At 34.9% G+C, this 20634-nt stretch overlaps 1 protein-coding gene and 1 long non-coding RNA gene across 7 annotated transcripts in view; one reads left to right on the top strand and one right to left on the bottom strand.

Moving 5' to 3' along the window:
• Nucleotides 1-20634, top strand: part of LOC138695124 (uncharacterized) — a 293372-nt gene that overhangs the window by 223982 nt on the left and 48756 nt on the right. The gene's annotated exons all lie outside the window — the stretch shown is intronic.
• The window catches only part of LOC138695126 (uncharacterized), a 48135-nt gene that overhangs the window by 20090 nt on the left and 7411 nt on the right, over nucleotides 1-20634 (bottom strand). The window contains exon 1 of one of the 5 annotated variants that reach the window (XR_011331066.1): nucleotides 838-1143. The exons of 1 other annotated variant lie outside the window; for it this stretch is intronic. This is a non-coding gene — a long non-coding RNA (uncharacterized lncRNA). Of the gene's footprint in view, nucleotides 1-357; nucleotides 768-837; nucleotides 1144-20634 lie in introns of those variants that run through there. 3 more of the 5 variants (XR_011331068.1, XR_011331064.1, XR_011331067.1) reach the window with 3 other exon arrangements.

Here is a 20634-nt window from a genome sequence, read left to right as displayed (position 1 = left end):
CAAGTAAGGATCACGCTCCCACTGCATGAGAGGTCCGCGCATGCGCTACAGCAAAACTGTTTCTGTCCCGAGCCTCTCATCTAAGGCACTCGTCATAATTTACTCGCAATATTTACGCAAATACACATTGTCGCTAACAGTGGTGCTATCTCTCAATAATGTTCAGAACGAAGGAGGTAGACAGAGAGAGAAAAAATTTCTCCCGCCAACTACGCCACACACCAACGTCGTGTTCTTATGTTGGTGACATTGTGTATTTACTTAAATTTGGTGGTAAACGTAACGGCACGGTTCAAAGTGGCCGTGCTAATTCTCCAGTATAGCGGAGAATTTAAATTATCAAAAGACAATAATGACCTTAGCCGTTGATTACTGTAAGCATGACACCAAACAAACCCTCTTTCCTTCACTAACAATATTCTTTGCACGGTTCTCAATCCCACACCACATGCTTCTGCAGTCGTTTCTTGCACGTTGGCAACGTTGCTGCCAGCATCAAGATGGCCGGCAGCGTTCTGCTCGTTAACGTTTTTATAATAATTATACACCTTAAACACTATTTTCCGCGCCTGCTTGTGTAATACTTGTGTTTTTACAGTCTCTTCTTCCATTTATTTACCTTACATACACATAGTAAATGTTAGTTTTACTTATTCAATGTATTGAAACACTCGCACGTGAACAAACGAACTCAGGAAGTGCTTGTTATAGACTGATTCTGATTGGTTCTACTGTACAAGCTTGTGACGTCACATACCAGAAATGCTACGGCGCTAACCGCCTTCCGAAATGATGTCTAGTCTAGTTACACATAAAAGCAATAAACGTTATAATTACCTACACTTCCTTAAGCTCCTGTAACCTACTGACAAGTATTAATGCCGGCTTCCAGGTGTACCAACTTTATTTTACTTGTTTACTGTTCGCAGATATGATAAATACGTATGTTATCTAGAGTCTAGAGTTCCTGTGTTATCAAACTACCTTCAATTATTGAAATGTATGATTAAAATTGGCTTTCTGTCACTATACGACATAATATTCATTATCTTGATGACAAGTCCGTATGTAACATTTTTGCCGCCCTGTGTCATTACAAAATGCTGTCTCCTCAACATACATAAATGCGACCACTGCCATCGTGATCTAATACAGGCCGTAAGGCAGACCACGTGACTCGCTTAACAGCTGATCGCGAAAGGCGGTCTTTCAACCATATGACTTAGTTGCAATGCATGAAGAATAACATATATTTCTCTGAAATGCAGTGTAATTGCGTTAGTAAAATTTTAAACAGTGATTGTGAGACACAATTTACTTGCAATTTAAGGTATAATATTATTTTTGGTGTGAAAATTACGTTGTTGCAGGCAAAGTTCGTATGTGTAATACCTGCCTTTATTTCGATTAAATATTGCGCCCTTATGTGGTTAAGTGAAATTTTGGTCTTATAAACAGTAGGCTAAATATGTGTAATAATATATACCTGAAAGTGAAACATTGACTGGCATGTAAAGTAAGTTGTGATTAGGCCTAAGTGCAGCGTTACCGATGTTACTCTTGTCTAATCCATTATTGTTAGTTTACCGTATTTGTCTTATTAAATTTAAATTATTGCGCCCTTTTTATTTGTGAATAACCTACATTATACGAGTAAATAATACGACGTTTGATAATATACACAATTTGAACTAAAAACGAGATACATATAGTATATTACGAAAAATTATACGCTATAGTTTTCATTACTGTTACATAGATAGATAGATAGATAGATATTTATTAGCCTTAGGAAATACAATGATTTCATGGCATCGTCAGAGTGAATACATAATAAATATGCGGTTACATACATGTTTTTCCGACATACAAGATATCTACAATAATATACAAATAATATACAATCAATACATTCAGTAATGAAGTCAATTCTCCACAGTTTTCTTCAGACCATTACTTGTACAAGGTTCTTGGTTTCCTTATCCTCTTGGGCAGTCTCACCCCAGACATGAATCAGATAGAAAAGAAGAGCAGTAAACACAAAAGGAGATACTAACTACTGTAAGCTAAATTTGGAGTGCTAAACTAAGATACTCATTGACAGTAAAAGGCATGTGGAAAAGTAAAATATGTTTCACTGACTTTTTAAATCTAGCATAGCTAAGGGCTTTAGTTTCAACAGGGAGTTTGTTGTAAAGTCTTATCCCTGTATGTGATAAGCTATTGAGACTTTTGGATAACCTATGATGATTAAAATGTAAATTATTGCATGTTCTTGTGCTGTAGTTGTGATAATCAGAGTTTATTTTAAAACTATCATAATTTTGGTGGATGAAACAGACTGTTTCAAGAATGTAAATACAAGGTAGGGGCAAAATATCAAACTCTTTGAATATTTTTTTACTATCCGAGCGAATAGGTACTTTCTTTATAATTTTCAATATTCTCTTTTGCAGTCTAAACACTTGTGCAAGTTTTGATGATGACCCCCAGATAATTATCCCATATGATAATACAGAGTGAACATAGCCAAAGTAAACTGCTCTAAGTAGTTCCTTGGGAGTTATATTGGTTAGGACACGGAAAGCATAACACAAACGACTTAGTTTATCAGTTAAGAATTGAATATGACTTTCCCACGTGAGGTTGGAATCAATCCATATCCCTAAAAATTTTGTACAATCGACGTCCTTTATTCCAGTATTATTAAGTAGTATTTCAATGGAGTCATGTAGTTGTTTCTGACTGAAATACATACAAACGGTTTTACTGACATTCAGTTTTAGTCTATTGCTAGCTAACCACTGTTCTAGTTGTCTTGAGGTTTCATTTATTTTCTCCTGTAAATTATTTTTATCAAGAGCATTGAAAACAATATTGGTGTCATCTGCAAAGAGAACGGTTTTAGCTTGTGTTATCCTTGAGGGAAGGTCGTTTATATACAGGAGAAATAGAATTGGGCCAAGTATGGAACCCTGGGGCACCCCGCTTTTCATGATAGTGGGATATGATTTCATTGAGCCTATTTCAACAAATTGTTGCCTTGCACTTAGGTAAGAAACAAACCAACTTTTAGCTAACCCCCTTATGCCAAACCATTGTAGTTTCTGGATCAGTATCATGTGGTCAACTGTGTCAAATGCTTTGCTCAGGTCCAGGAATAGCCCAACTGTTTGATTCTTGTTGTCTTTTGAATTTAGAATAAATTCCGTGAAAGTGAATATGGCGTTATTAATTCCTTTGCCTTTTTGAAATCCAAATTGAGCATTAGATAGTGCACCATTGCAATCTAAAAACCGAACTAATCTATTATACATAACTTTTTCAAGGATTTTGGAGAATGTAGATAATAGAGATATCGGCCTATAGTTGTTAATATTTTGTTTATCTCCCTTCTTAAATATAGGACATACTTTTGCGAGTTTGAATTGTTCGGGAAATTTACCACTAATTAAAGATGAATTGCAGATGTTTACTAGTGGAGCTACTAGTAGTACGGCACATTTCTTTACAATACCATCCGGAATGTCATCAGGTCCACAGGAAAGATTATTTTTTAGTTTTTTTATTATATCGAGAATTTCATCTGCAGTCACGGGAGATAGAAATATGGTGTTTACATTTCCTGTTCCATGTAAGGTTGTTTCCTGACTACCTGTTACCTGGTTATTAGGATTGTCTGCTACATTTGCAAAAAATTTATTAAAAATTTCAGCTATTTCGAAGGAATTTTGAATTGTTTGACCATTATGTATTATTGAAAAGTCTTGATTTGAGACTTTGGTATTTTTACAAGTTTCTTTCTTTACAACTTCCCATATAGCTTTACCTCTGTTCTGTGCTTTCATAATGAATTCTCCATTGAATTTCAGTTTAGCTGCATGTATAACTTTCTTTAATATGCTGGTATATCGTTTATAATGTAATTTAAGATCTAGGCTATTTGTAATTTGGCACAATTTATATAACTCCTTTTTCCTCCTACAAGAAGTTACAATCCCCTTCGTTATCCAATTTTTTGAATTGTTGAACTGCTTATTTGTAAGTGTACATTTTTTTAGTGGAAAAGCAACATCAAAATAATGAGTTATTGAGTTTATAAATTCGTTTGTTTTCGCATCCACATCTGTTAAGTTGGTTACTTCAATCCAATTTTCTTTGCTTAGCAAACGTTTAAAATATACAACGTTTTCATCATTAAAAGATCTTTTATACGTAATTGGCTTAATGCTATTTGGTTTAGGGTTTTCAAATGCATAAATATTTAAGAATATAGCATTGTGGTCTGCGATACCCATATCAATATTTCCTACTGAGAATGGATAAGAATCATGGTCAATAATTATTTGGTCTAGGCATGTTTTAGAATTAGAGGCTATTCTAGTTGGAGTGTCTATTGTTTCTATCAGATTATATGATCGAATTAGCGATCTGAATTCTGTTATGGTAGCATCACTATTTAAAAAATCTATGTTGAAGTCACCGCACAAAATTAATTGTTTCTTTTTGCTTTTTAGGTGATTTAAAAGAAGTTCAAACTTTTCTAAAAAGGTTTTTATACAGCCATCTGGGGACCTATAGACACACACTACAGTTAAATTATAATCCTGACCGCTAATTTCAGTCACAGCATGTTCGAATACTTTGTCTTGGTTTAGATAATACGTATTCTTTTTTTCTATATGTGATAAATGTTGTCTCACAAAAATAGCTGTTCCTCCATTTTTGTAAGTGTCCCGACAGAAGTAACTTGAAAGGTTGAAATCTGGAATATGACAGTATGTTATTTCCTTTGTGTTTAGCCAGTGCTCTGTACAGCATAAGATATCTAACTTCTTTAAATCATGGTTTATGATTATTTCTAATTGATACAGCTTATTTCTAATACACTGAAAATTTTGATGCATTAATGTGACAGAGGCCATTTTGTTAGCATTATAAGAAGTCTTTTTATCAGCAAATGAGAAAGAGCTAAGTTTACATGCACTATTTAGGTCTGTGGTTCCAATCTCCGTGAGTGGCCCTGGTATAAAAAATCACGTAGATGGGCAGGCGTCTTCACAAGTCGAGCCGAGGATCTAGTTGCCGCTTCCGGGCTCTGAAGACTTTCTTGGAGGCATCGATTTTCTTCATTATCTACCATCGAGTCGGACTTCCATTGAAGAGGTAGTTCCAATTCCCCCAAATTCAAATCCAGTCCAGGTGACGACAGCTTCTCCTCTGACAGACTCCTTTGTCTCTTCTTCCGGGATAAACTTGGACATAAAGAATCCTGAAGACGAGCAGGTGCTTTACTAGATCGCGAAGAAGCTCTCGTGCAGGTCTCATCATTTGGCTGATCCAATCCCTGGGACTGATCGTCATTCCACTGAAGAGCAATGGGGGTACTCGGGAGTATTAACTTGCTATGTAATATCGCTGCTATTTTTCTCACTGCTGCCTCCTTTCCTTTACCGTTCAAATGTAAGCCATGTCTAGTGAAATTGTCTCTATTTAAGTCTATTTCATTTACCTTTACATGATTGTACACTTTTAGTCTCTTTTTCAGTTTCCTATTGAAATTTACAACCTCACTGTTGACACATGATGTTGTAGGAAGGTCATGTCTATGTAGAGCGTTCATTACTATGATATTGGTTTGGTCATTTCTTTCCACAAATTGTTGTAGATGACGTAGTCCATTGTCTGTGTTGTTCCTGGCTATATCATTGGAACCTCCCCAGATCACTACCGTGTCTTTTTTGGTCATTTTCTTCATCTCTTCTTTTGCAGAAGTTGTTATAACGTCCAGGCACATACCAGGCTTTACTAAACCACTCACTTCCGTATATTTATTCACATGTAACCTTAGCTCAGATGCACACCCTCTGGCATGACTATCACCTATTACCAGTATTTTATGTTTTTTACGTGTGCTAAAATTAGGCCTACTGGAACTGGTTTGCTTCACTGCTTTCGCTGCTATTGGCCTACTTCCTTCTCCATCAACTTTTTTCCCTTCTTCACTCATCTGATGCCGTTCTTCGTATTGTAGAGGAGTAAATCTATTACTTGTGGGTATATTTTCCACAAGGCTGGTGCGAATATTTCTACCTCTTTTTCGATCAGGTTGAGACCAAGTTTCAACAGTGGAAACATTATGCCTAGGCGCCATTGTGTGGGCTTGGTTGGTAGCTATTTGGTTTGCATTTTCTTGGAGAATCCGTATAATTTCCCACGCAGTCTTCAATTCAGCGGAAACTTTACACAATTCCAATTGTAAGAATGCACAAGACGTACACTGATGATCTTGATTACCTTCAATATTACGATTATTCCTGTAAGCACAAGTACACGCAATCTGACTGGCCGCCAGTATCTAGAATTGTAATTAGTTGAAATAAAGCACTCATGCTTCATTACGAAATTCTTGCACATTCATTTATGCACGTTTCAACAATTTTCAGTTGCATCGCACGCATATTTTAATGTGTTGAAGTTATAGGTTATGTTTATTCTATCAGTACTTGCCTTATTTCCATATTCGCAATTATGCATTATAATTAAGCATAACGCTACGTATAACTCATAAATGCAATTTGTCTACACTTCAATTGTATTTATTCGTTTCAGACGGTACTCCAGTCTGAAGTCTGATTAGTTTAATATGTTACTAGGGCTAAACTAGCGCTGAGGTAGTTCCCTTCGTATTCATACATCTTGCATATACAAATTAGATCGGTTCGTTCAGGATTTTAATATGCCTTGCTTATAGGATCAAGTGCATCTCCACAAAAAATAAATTCAACTGTTTTCAGTTCAGAAATTACCGGAACTATACCTCAGCGCTACTAAGTAATATGACGTATGTACATTTCATAGGAGGGACTGTGGTGAATTTTCTACCTATAAGTAAGGACGGTAACCGTGTTCTGAAGTTTATCCTAAAAATATATTCTTCTTTATTAAATCTCAAAACCGTTTTCATTCTCAACTTAAGCCTAAAATCTTGACGCAGATAGGTTATGTTAACATGGTAAATTCTCTTCACATAAAAATAACACAGTTTTATTTATTATTCCTGCCACATTATGCAACACATTAATGGAACTTATGCACATATTACATTGAATAAAAATTTAATTGTATTATTTATTTGTTCCCTACTATACTGGGTTGTAATGAATTGTATATATCTAACCTACCAGATTAACACACAACTGTACATACACTAATTTCATAGGAGGGACTGTGGTAAATTTTGTACCTACAAGTAAGGAAGGTAGATGTGCTAAATTAAAATCACAATATAAATAATTCTTCTTTATTAAATCTCAAAATAGCTTCCATTCCAAACTTAAAATGTTGATGCAACCAGGTTATGTTACCATGTAAAACTCCGTTCACATTAAAATAACACAGTTTTGTAATTATTTCTGCAACATATTATGCAATAAGAAGTGTGAAGGGGCCTTATACACACATTACACTAAATAAAATTGAGCGCCGACACGCATTAAAGTAATATATTTCACTCAGCTCCGTATACTCAAATAGAAAAGCCCAACTCATCGAGTGACGTCACACAACCTGCATTACGGCCTGGTCTAGATCACGATGGCAGTGATGCGACCCAAGAAAATGCAATCGAAACGAAGCCAGAGATTTGAATAATCAATATTCAATATTTAGATAAAATTAGAATATTTCTTTATGATTACGTTACCAAATAAAGGTACGACAGGATGACCATGCGAAAATATCTTTGGAGGACAAAATGATGAAAAAGGAGAACATCTATTCAGAAGGAGGGCAATGGATAATTTCACAGCATAACTACAATGTCTTTGGTATTCTCATGTAACATTACCTTTCGTAGACAAAGTGTCACTTCTGTGTCTATTAATGCTTCCAAAGGTCTACTGTTCACCTATAACACTACTATACACAATGTCCCAAAGTCGTGGTGGGGTTTCAGAGGATTTTATTTTTTGAATGGAGGTAGACTAGAAATGTAATATTGGTGCCAGATGAAAATAAAACTATCAAAGTTCTTCGTCTGTAAGTTTGAGGCACTGAAGGAAACGAAAGGCGGTAATAATCGAACAGATGATGGATGTTCAAAGAAAAGTGTAATGAGTTTTGTGGCTGGCAAAATTTGAATCTGTCACTCGTGTATGACGTGAATTTCGTCGAGTATTTAACGAAGAACCACAACACGAGAATAACAATCGTCATTGGGATAGACGGATAAAGACTTAAAAGATAATGGAAGACCATTGACAAAAATGATGAACTGCTGTTTTCATTAGTCCTGAGTTGGGTATACAGTTACGAATTGATTTCTTTTTACTCTGAACAAATGCTTTTCGGATGATTTATATCGTTTCATCATTTTTGTCGATGGTCTTCCAGTATCTTTTAAGTCTCTATCCGTCTATCCCAATGACGATTGTTATTCTCGTGTTGTTCTCTGATAAAAACTCTAAATTTTGTATTTTTAAATACAGTATTTAATACTTAAAGACAAAATTTAGAGTTTTTCATCAGTGTCTTTGACAATTTTCAGGTTTGCTTCTCCTATGAATCAACCTTTCAGTGTTTGATGGACAAAACAATGTTTGTTCGTCGACGAAAGGGAGAAAATTTTGCTCCTGGATGCCTGGTTAACACAGTTAAACACCCAATATCAGTCATGAAATGGTCTGTGATATCAGGCAAAGGTTCAGGACGACTCTACATTGTTCAGGGAACAATGAAACAAGATCAATATATCCAGGTATTGGAAAACAGGCTTATCCCTCAGCTGAACGAATAGTTCCCAAATGGGGAGAAATATATTTTTAAGCAAGATGGTGCACCTTGCCACACTGCTACGAGAGTCAAAACGTTTCTGGCTTCCAAAAACATTCCACTTTTGCCATGGCCAGGAAACTCGCCGGACTTGAATCCTATTGAGAACGTCTGGATCCTCGTAAAAAGAGAGCTAGCAAAAGAATTTATTACTACCAGAGTTCCACTTATTAAAAGGCTGATACATGTTTGGAATCACAATGAGAGGATCCAGGAAATAATACAGAAGTGTATTGTAAGCATGCCAAAGAGAATTGAAGCTGTAATTAAAGCCAAACGAGGTCGAACGAAATACTGAAATTTCTGTAAAAATGAGGTGTGGTTGGTTATTTATCAATATTTCTTGAAATAACATTGTTATAATTGTAATTTTACTTAATATTGTTTACAAATTAAATATGTAATGTGAATTCTGCTTCAGAAAGGAAACCAGAGTTCAAATGAGGAAGTAATATGTAAAGTATAGTAAAAATGTGAGTGATTATAATAATGTGACCAGGTACTGTATATTAGGTATACTGGAAAAAGGATGCCCCTACTTGGTTAATCTAAAATCTGGCAACCCTGGCTTCCAGTCTCTTTAAACTTTCTATCCCAACAACGAATGTTATTCTCGTGTGTTGGTTCTTTGTTAAATACGTAACGGAATTCATCTCGTACATGAGTCACATATTGAAATTTTGTCAACCACAAAACACATTGTACTTTGCATTGGACATCCATCTTGTATAAGTAATGGTAACAATGAAAATTATTGCTTATGTTCGACTGTTGCCGTCTTTTGTTTTCTTCATGTCTCAAACTTACAGATGAAAATCTTTAGTTTTATTTTCATCTGGCACTAGAAACGTTGCAATACGTCATTTTAAGCGATCCTTGGAATCGATGCTCAATCCCATATTTAATAGGCCTATCGATACTCCCATAAGATCGTATGGATAATATCGATACTTGAAGTATCGATTGCTATCGTTAAAATTCATTGAAGAGCAATGTCACTATATTGGGCCCATTATCGGTGATGATGCTTGTATTTTTTTTTTCGATGATCCATTAACTGAATATTTCCAGCATTACATTACTTGTAGCTATATTCATGAATATTCCTTAAGTAGCAGTAGGTAGGTATGGATAGATATTCGCCTTTCTTTGGTAACGCAACTGCAAAGAATTATCGAAATTAGTAAAAAAAAAAAAAAGAGAGAAAAGAAATTGATGCAAACAAAATAAAATTAAATATAACATTAAACAGGGGCGGCTCGTCCATAAGAGCTGCGGAGCTGCAGCACTCCCTGCTCTGACAGGAAAATAAAAATAATATTTATTTTAATTTTTAGAATTGTTACAGCTTTTATTGGTAAATTGCTTTATATTTCATCTGGCCGGGAATATGTACTATTATCTTATGCATAATCTTTTTGCGCGTCGACTGTATTGGAATTGACACTGCATTCAAAGTCGTAATGGGATCTGCAGGGTGGGACAGCTCAGAGAGTGTGTATCTTGCATGGTCAGGGGGTAGAGAGGTGAAGGGAAGAAGAGGGAATCTGCCGCTGTTTAAAACCCATATTTCGCTGCAGTGGCTTGCAGAGCTAGGCGACAAGGGAAGATCTTTCCTCCACTCCCACACCGCTATTGTAATGCTACGTCAAATGGATTCTCTATTCCCTTGAAACTTAATGACAAAATTTTTATTTTCTTTTCACATACTTACTGTTGTAGAATCTTATCGAGTTAATATAACGAAATTAATATTCTCTTTTGCCTTACTATTACGTATATTTCCAGTCTCCAGCAGAACCTAATATTTGCCTTAACTCAAAATAATTGCACGAGTGGAATCCTTGTAATATAGCACGTAAAATACGAAAGAAACTTCTTTTCCACTTTTAGAACATTGTTGACCATCAGTATATCTGAGTGTTGCTTTGGTTTGACGTGTTAGTACTGTAACTTAACCAGTGCGAATGTGTAAGCATGAGTGTGTGTGAATTACAGAATATTAATTTCATTTTTCTCAACTTTCCCTTGCGGAGAAGATTGATGTACTGAAGTGAAATTAAAGGGTCATCGTTACCCGACTTAAATCTTACTCAAGCTTCATCCAGCCCAAATAGTGCATATATGTAAGGAAGTATAACAATGAAATTTACGCTAAGCATTTGTGGTTACGTGGATGTGAACAAAAAAAAAATTCTGTATTTTTTTTTTCCTTGCCTCCTCTTTGATGGTGATACTGCATAGACTAGGAGTGGTGTGACAGATTTAGGACATTTGTCCTTAAAAATGAAAAAGCACGAATCTTCGCTGTCTCACCTGAAAAATGTTGTTTCATTGGCTATGTTACGCAACTCATACTGCTGTGCAATTAAGTGGAACGAACAGAACAAACATTGTCAAACATAATCAAGAAGTGAGAAAAAATCGTGAAATTATTAAAAAAATATATATATTGAATGTATCAAATTTTGTGGCCAATATGAACTTCCCCTTAGGGGACATGATGAAAAAACGAGTAATCTAAACGAGCCTCTCAAAAATCATTTAGAACATGCCACTGTTTAAGGTTATTCTAAGACAATTCAGAATGAACTGGTAGATTGTAAGTTGAGTGTCTGCCGATCTGAAATTCAGACTGAAATCGATGGTATTAGTTTTTTTTTTTTTTTTTTTTTTAGCGATTATGGCAAATGGTCCTACAGACATCTCCCAACTAAGTCAGGAAGTTTTGGTTTTTCGATATGTAATGCATTTATTTTTGTACTATACTTATTAGTAATGGTATCAAGAAGTGAAATTTGTATGTACCGAAATCTACTGCAGCTCTCCCAATCCACAAGTTCACGAGCCGCCACTGGCTTTAAATGTAAATAATGAAATAGTACAGTAAGCCTAACTCCAGTAATCACCGTCATGTTCTTTGCTGAATCCAAGGCTCGAAATGGACAGGAGCGGACCAGAAGGCGTTCGTGACCTTCAGGAACCTTTCCGTTCCGTCTCGTAAGAAATGGCTGTGGTCCGTTCGTGTTCGTTTTAATGAGCAAAGCTCGGAACTTGGGGACTTGTGTGTCGTGTGCATGAGTAAGGTTACAGGTACAACGTACACAAAGCTCACGCTGCAAGTGCTCAGGGACAGTCGTGTGTACTAAGAAAGTGGTCACATCGAATGACAGGAAGACGGAAGAGGAAACTGTGTCGTGTCGAAGCCAATGACATTCGGATAATTAATTAGAGGTAAACGATCTGTTTGAAAATAAGAAAATACGTATTATTCGAATGGGTATTGTATACGTTTGAAAATATATTTCTTAAAATTTAGGTACAGAATTTCGTGGAGGAATTCTGAGGAGATACATTATTTTCTTCGAATGGAGAGTTTATATTTTGTAATTTGTGTCAAACACTAACTAGAGATTGGAAACGGGCATTAATTGAAATACATTGCAGTCCCTTAAATCGGTGGAAAATTTGTCCATAGCCATGGATCAAGTCGTAGTGGAACCTTCCCTAGTAGTGACATAGAAATTGAAAACTATTTTCGAGACAAATTTAGGATACTTATCTTTCTCAGATACGAGATCAGCTAGCAACTACTGAAAATCGAACAGGAAACAGTGACAGTGAAAACATTCAATACTTTATTTCGGCCTAAGACTTTATAATACAATTACAAACCATTTTCCAAATTTAAATTTTTTTTAAAATTGAAGCTTTTAAAAAATAAATTTGTAAAATTATCCACGATATAATATAATATTAAGAAATGTATTTTTTTTTACCTTTTATTTCTGTCTACTATATTCTTGTTATATTGAATATCACTGGCTTCTGTCGAATTGTCAATTTATATTAAATGTGTATTTTTCCCTCTTTTTCTCTTTCTTCTTTATTCTTGTTCTTGTGTTGTATTTATTGGTTTGAATTAAGTTACTTACTGTATTTAGTAAAGTGTCCTTGTAAATTTTATGTTATATTATTGACTAAGACCACACCGTACACGAGCCTGGCTCTTACGGTAGTGGCTAGAAACATTTTTGTTTTATAAATGTAATTTGTATTCAGTAAGTAGCTAGTTAAAATAAATAAAATAAAAAAAATTTAATTTTGCTCCCTTCACTTCATGTGACGTGGAAATAAGTTTCTTTCGTTTCAAATCATGTTTAACTAACAGACGAAGAAGGTATGGGTTCGAAAAATATTCGAATGTATGTAGTCATACACTATAATAAAATATACAGAGCAGAACTGTAAATTTGATATATTTTGCATGTTTATATATATATATATATATATATATATATATATATATATATATATATATATATGCTATAAAATTACTTGTTTCAACCTACCATAATATTATCAATATGTTGTTCCAGCCAGGAACCACTTTTATAGCAGACCTTACAGTACCTCTGTGCTGGAAGCGGGAGTTTGTTGACATTGAAGTCCGGTCGCTTAGCCACGTTCAAAGACACAAGTCCCCAAGTTCCGAGCTTTGTTAATGAGGTATGATATTTCAATACATTTTTCAAGTCAATGGAAATTGAACTGTTAAAGAAATATTTTTAGCAATTTAATTCACAAAGACACTGTCGATACTACTTTATTTTATTATAGCATTCGTATTCGACAGATATTGGAGAACAAATGGGAATATAAAGGTACAGTACATCAATTATTCATAGATTTCAAGAAGGCATATGACTCGGTTAAGAGAGAAGTTTTATATAATATTCTTATTGAATTTGGTATTTCCAAGAAACTAGTTCGATTAATTAAAATGTGTCTCAGTGAAACATACAGCAGAGTCCGTATAAGCCAGTTTCTATCACATGCTTTTCCAATTCACTGTGGACTAAAGCAAATCAGCTCCTTGTTTATGCGGATGACGTGACTATGTTAGGAGAAAATTCACAAACGATTAGGGAAAACACGGAAATTTTACTTGAAGCAAGTAAAGAGATAAGTTTGGAAGTAAATCCCGAAAAGACCAGAATATTGTACGAAATGAAAAAATTAAAATTGGAAATTTATCCTTTGAAGAGGTGGAAAAATTCAAATATATTTTATAAGTAGTAACAAATATAAATGATACTCGGGAGGAAATTAAACGCAGGATAAATATGGGAAATGCGTGTTATTATTCAGTTGAGAAGCCTTTATCATCCAGTCTGCTCCCAAAAAAGCTGAAAGTTAGAATTTATAAAACAATTATATTACCAGTTCTTCTGTATGTGGTTGTGAAACTTGGATTCTCACTTTGAGAGAGGAAGAGGGGTTAAGGGTGTTCGAGAATAAGGTGCTTAGGAAAATATTTGGGGCTAAGAGGGATAAAGCTACAGGAGAATGGAGAAAGTTACATAACGCAAAACTGCATGCATTTTATTCTTCACCTAACATAATTAGGAACATTAAATCCAGACATTTGAAATAGGCAGGGCGTGAAGCACGTATGAGCGAATCCAGAACCGGAAATGCATATAGAGTATTAGTTGGGAGGCCGAAGGGAATAAGACCTTTGGGGAGGCAGAGACGTAGATGGGAGGATAATATAAGAATGGATTTGAGGGAGGTGGGATATTATGGTAGAGACTGAATTAATCTTGCACAAGATAGGGACTGATGGAGGCTTATGTGAGGGCGTCAATGAACCTCTGGGTTCCTTTAAAGTCATAAGTAATTAAGTACCAGTATAGCATTCGTAACAGTTTTCGCTAATTTATAATACTTTTGTAGCTTCCCTTTAATGAAATTAGAAGGACCGGAATTCTTCAACACTTCACTACACCACATCGACTAATGATCAGATATCATAGGCAGAGAGTCGATTTTTTTAAACTGCGACCTGTGTTTCCATTTCAAAGAATTTGCGAAATAAAGGTTCCAGTCGTAAGTGTAGGACCGAAAATAATTATTTTTCGCTAATATGATGATGATGATGATGATAATAATAATAATAATAATAATAATAATAATAATAATAATAATAATAATAATAATATAGGCCTATGCATCGAAGAAAACTATTAAGGATGTGTGTATTTTATTAAGTATATAGAGGGTGAGTTAAAAGTGGCTTTCCAAACACTTTCTTACGCTTAATTATGTTAAATTTACATTTGACTAGGCCCTACACATTCCTTTACAGATTCTATTCAAAATGGAGGCTCTGTTTTTCGATACACGATTCACAGTTAAGTACAGTTTAGACACTGATTTACAGATGAAAGAACATAACTCACGAATTTCATCGATTTTCACGAATGACTGTTTCAAAAAAAAAAAAAAAACATCATTTGCCAGGATACCCCACAGCGAAAAATCACATGGATTCAGGTCGCATGATCTAGGTGGCAATTTTGTTGTGCCAGGACGGCCAATCCACTCATGGAATTGCTGGTTCAAGAAGTCCCTCACTCCTATAACAAAATGAAGTGGTACTCCATTCCATTGTCATATCAATTGCATATCGGCAAAACAAGGGCTGTTTTCAAGACATGACATCGGAAAAATAGTTGACACACGAACATGGTTGACACCCCACCACTTTTACACCAGCTGTTCGTTTATTCTAGTTATGGGTTATGGCATCTGTATATGTGTACAAGTATGAAACTTAAGAACGAATATTGGAGAAGCGACTTTTGACCTACCTTGTATGTATGTATATATATATATATATTTTTTTTATTTTAGTAGGTTATTTTACGACGCTTTATCAACAACTTTGGTTATTTAGCATCTGAATGAGATGAAGGTGATAATGCCGGTGAAATGAGTCCGGGATCCAACACCGAAAGTTACCCAGCATTTGCTCATATTGGGGTGAGGGAAAACCCCGGAAAAAACCTCAACCAGGTAACTTGTCCCGACCGGGAATCGAACCCGGGCCACCTGGTTTCGCGGCTAGACGTGCTAACCGTTACTCCACAGGCGTGGACACACACAGATATATATATATATATATATATATATATATATATTCAGTTGCATGAAGTGGCTACCGTTCGTGGTTTCCGTCTGTGTAAATATGATGAAGGAATGAAAATTTCCTTGGATTCTATTTGCAAAAAGATGAAGAGTACAAGGGTCTGTTAAAACCCATTTGCGGTAGAGTCACTGTAACATTAGTACGATACTGCTGCAGCAGGAACTAACTAGAGGTATTGGTGTTGGTGGAATGGATGTCTTCTCAGACGGTGTGCTTGTAATACAATAACATTACAGTACCATCGCCGGCTGCTATAGCTATATACTCCGCCTTCCCATTTAGCAAGCAGCCTGTGTTAAATAACGAACCTAGCGTAGTGCATGATTTTGCCACTACAGCGCTGAGAGAGTGATACTGTGTACCAGGGGGTAAAGTTAAGTAATTTCAGCGAGCTACTTTATTGGAATGTGTAAATTATCGAATGCGTGAAATTAACACATTGTTAAACTCTGAAAAGAAGAAGTTACATCCTATAATAATATTATTTATCAATGAAAGTACCAGTCGGTGATGCCGCATATCGTAAGTTAACTGTTCTTTTCCCCCCTCTTATATTCTCGTAACACATAACAATATACTTTCGAATTGAACATATCTCATAACGTCAGTATATTTTAAGAGAATTGCATATAGGTTATTTTATTGTAAAAATACTTGAAATATTTCCCTGTCATTACTTATAGGTTTTATGAAAATTCTACTTATTATTGCGTCCCTTTCTGTAAAAGTGACAGTAGGAAAGTTAGTTAGAGAGGTCGCATTCCACGAGCTCCCTAGCCAAGATGAACTTAAAGAAAAATGGCTTAAAGCAGTATCAAGAGCAGATTTTATTCTCAATTTTAATTCACGTTCATCAGTAGCATGTAGTATGAGATCTTCATTTGCGTGAGACAGATTATCATCCTGGATTAAAAAGGAAACAGTTGCTAAAGAACGTGATTCCTTCAGTTTTTGAGTCTTATCCGTCTTACAAAATTTCAGAAAACAAACAAGAGAGAAGGCAGATAACAAAACACCCCATCTTGCCCCCTAACAATAAAAGGAAACGTAGTTCAGGCACTTCGGATGACCCTGAAGATTTTTAGGAATAATGCAGACACCGATTCTCATAAAAATCTTTGTTGTATCGGTATTCAAACGTATAGTCGTATGGATGACAAATTCCTCCAAGCACAGAAAGAGAAAAATAAATTAAAACTTAAATTATGGCGCGCGAATAATAAGATTCGTCAGTTAGAAAGGCAATTGCAACAAACACAAGATAAAATGAAAAATTTCGATAACTACTATTACTATTTGCCTTCGCGAATAATTACAAGTAATGAAAATAACCTTCCGATGCGAGATATAGTTTCCTTTTGAAACAAATGCTTGAATTTGAGAAAAAGTCACCCAGCTGAAGAGAATCCACCATCAAACCATGCACAATGTGGGAATTTATATCTCCCAAAGGATATCGGCATGTTAGGGACAATATTTTGAAATTGCGGTCGAAAAGCACTCTATCCCGATATTTAGGCAACACGTATTGTGAAACTGGAGTTACAGATCTCGTGAAAGAAAGGTTAATCACTGAATGTCAACAACTGAATCAAGCTGAGCGAGTTTGTTCATTAATAGTTGACGAGATGGCAATAGAACAGCAACTACAGTATGACAAAGAATTGGACAATTTTTCGGGCAAAAGAACAGTTTTACTCCAGAATCAAGCAATGTAGAAAGAGATGCCATTATACCCATGGAAGAAAAAGTAAATTATGACATTTTAGCTAATAATTTTCTTTGTTTTTTGATTTGTGGCATTTTTTCAAAATTGAAAATACCAGCTGCCTACTTTTTACAAAGAGGATTTGCATAAACTTACTCCTTCTGTTATAAAGGAAGTGGAAGTCTGTGGAATTGTCATATTACGTTTGGTTTCAGACAATCACAAAAGCAATGTAAATATGATGAAACGACTTTGTAATGGCAAGTCTCTAATATCAGAAGTCGTTCATCGTAACGACCAAACAGATCCCTGTTTGTTGCTTTTGATCAATACCACATTTTAAAAAGTGTGAGGAATACCTTCCTAGAAAAAAACAATGCATGCTGGTGATAAAGATATAAGTGGACAGCATGTGAAAGATCTGTATGAGTTGCAGTCAACCCAGGTAATTAAACATGTTCCAATCCTCACCCGTAAACATGTATGTCCTAACAACCTGGAGAAAATGAATGTAAAACGTGCAAAAGATATATTTTCTTCATCTGTAATTACAGCCCTTGAATATCTTAAAGAAAACTGTGGACAAGAAAAGGCATACACTTTTAAAGAGTGCGGAGGACCAATTCACTTTATGAAAATCATTCAGAAGTGGTTTAATATCCATGATATATATAGCTTTAAAAATTAGCTCGATAAGGACAAAGTTCATTTTTTATGTCACTGATGAAAGATTAATCTGGCTAAAAATGATTTTCCAGCCTATCTTAGGAAAATGAAGAAAGAAAATTAAGGACGCGGCTCAGGCTTCTTAAGCAATGAGACATACGAAAAAAATATTCTATTAACTACGGTATCAACTGCGAAATGCATCAAATATCTGTTGTCAGCAGGGTTTGACTTTGTATTAACAAGATGCTTCAACAGTGATTCAATTGAAATGTTTTTTCAGTAAAGCTAAGAACAACTTCCGGTAATAATGATATGTTGGATTTAAGGGCTGTAATATTCGCCCTGAATAGGATACTCAAGATTACATCCCTCTCGTGTAAAAGAATTATAGCTTAACATAGTGTTATAACAATTACAAGCGCAACCTCAACCCAAGCCTTGTAAGTTTTCCAGACGCTGGCGCTGTAAGAAATATACTGGAAAAATTGAACAATGTGCCATGTAAGAATGAATACATAATATATATTGTTCTTTACATTATTAGTTACCATACTATATTATTACTATTATTATTACTACTACTATTATTATTATTATTATTATTATTATTATTATTATTATTATTATTTGTAGTGGTTAGCTTGTCTGAGAGCTAATCCAGTGGGCCCGGGAATGGATTTAATTTTTCAAGCTATAGCTATTGCTATTTTATTGGTATTAATAAAACTTTTTATTGTTATTAGCATTATCGTAGATAATTAAATTTTAGTCTGAATTATTTACTTTGTTCGTTTTCAGCACCAATAAAACTTGCTTCATTGGCTTATATTGGTGGATTCATAGTGAAACGTGTTGTGAAGGAAGTAGTGATCTGCTGCAACAAACTAAATTCAGTTCTGCTCTGCTGGACATAATTTTCAAGCAAGATGATTGTGACACATTATATTATCCGTCTGAGTTGTTAGTGCGGGTGATTAATATTATTGAGGAGTTTGTTTGCGAAGCCGTAAAATTTGTAAACAGTAAAGTGTGTGAAACATTAATACAGACAATACTTCCTGTTATGAAGAAATTAATTGTACTAAAATGCCACCAATCTAACGATTCAATTCATATTGGAAATTTGGGACACATTATCTTGAAAACTACAATTTCAATATTCCTGAAGAATGTTGGTATTGAAAGAATGGAACATTTTGAGAGGGTGAAATACCTTAATTCAAAATCAATAAGCAGGAAAATCTTACGTATCTTCTGGCAGATTTGTGTTCCCGCGGCAACAGTGTATCACTCTGTCAGCGCCTCCGTGGAGAAGGTGAGTACTAACAGCAGTTCGCATGTTTCCTTCAGTTGGGAGGGCTGAGTATATAGCAGCCGGCGATGACAGTACAAAAGTCAATAGGAATCATGTCATTGATATGATCTAATTTAACCAACAGAAATCTAAGTAACCTATTGAATTAATTTCCATTGTTTGAATCTACTCTGCATAGTACTCGCTTGCCAGTCCAATAATAATAATAATAATAATAATAATAATAATAATAATAATAATAATAATAAAGTGTTACAAGTATGAAATAATGGGACCCGAGACATGTAGGCCTATTCTAGCGGAAGCCTTCCAAATTACTACGATTCTCTCTTTCGCGGGAATGTGTTAAACAACCACAACAATCGAAATCAGATTGAGAATGCGATAAATTTTAAACGAATGAGATTGGAAAATGAAGTGGGCTAATAGAGTTTAAAAAATGGCATAATTAAATTTCATGACAATGAGTTAGGGTTTAAATTTTATTTGTAATATATTCTATACAGTCAAAAGTTTATTTTAAGCGGAATTTTTTTTTTTTTTAAAGAAAAGGAGTTTTAGTCAAATTTTAGTATCCTCTTCTCTTAACTCAGAGCCAATATTGCTCAATGGAAGTCTTGTGTAGAAATGTAAATGATGTAAGATAGTATTCGGTGCAAATCTCCAAGCTCGTGCCGTATAATTATGTTATTTGACTTCGAATATATACATAGTTTATATAGAATTAGCTTACATCGTAAGGAGAGGACAGTACTTTAGAGCAAAGGCATGATCTGTTTTAGACGATTTAGGGCAGCGTTTTTATTTTTCAAAATGTGTTTCTTCCAGTTGAGACGCCAATGAAGAGGAATTCCTAAGTATTTAGTTTTCAGTACATGAGGGATTTGAACATTTCTGAGGAAAAGAAAAATGGTGGTAATGCTGCTCGACATTTGGTGAAAACTACTACAGATGTCTTTCTATTGTTAAATTTAATGTTCCATATTTTAGCCCAATTATCAATCGAATGTTGTTGAATCACTCTGTTTGTAGATAATGTAGATAGGCCTAATGTTTTTCAGTTTCTTCGACAGTAGATCACAGTGTCATATGCATACATTGTCAACTGGGTAGAGA

This window comes from Periplaneta americana, chromosome 2, assembly GCF_040183065.1.
Source record: "Periplaneta americana isolate PAMFEO1 chromosome 2, P.americana_PAMFEO1_priV1, whole genome shotgun sequence".
In the NCBI taxonomy this organism is placed as follows: Eukaryota; Metazoa; Arthropoda; class Insecta; order Blattodea; family Blattidae; genus Periplaneta; species Periplaneta americana.
The sequence above is the reverse complement of the archived record's forward strand: the minus strand, read 5'-3'. Positions and strand labels throughout refer to the sequence as shown.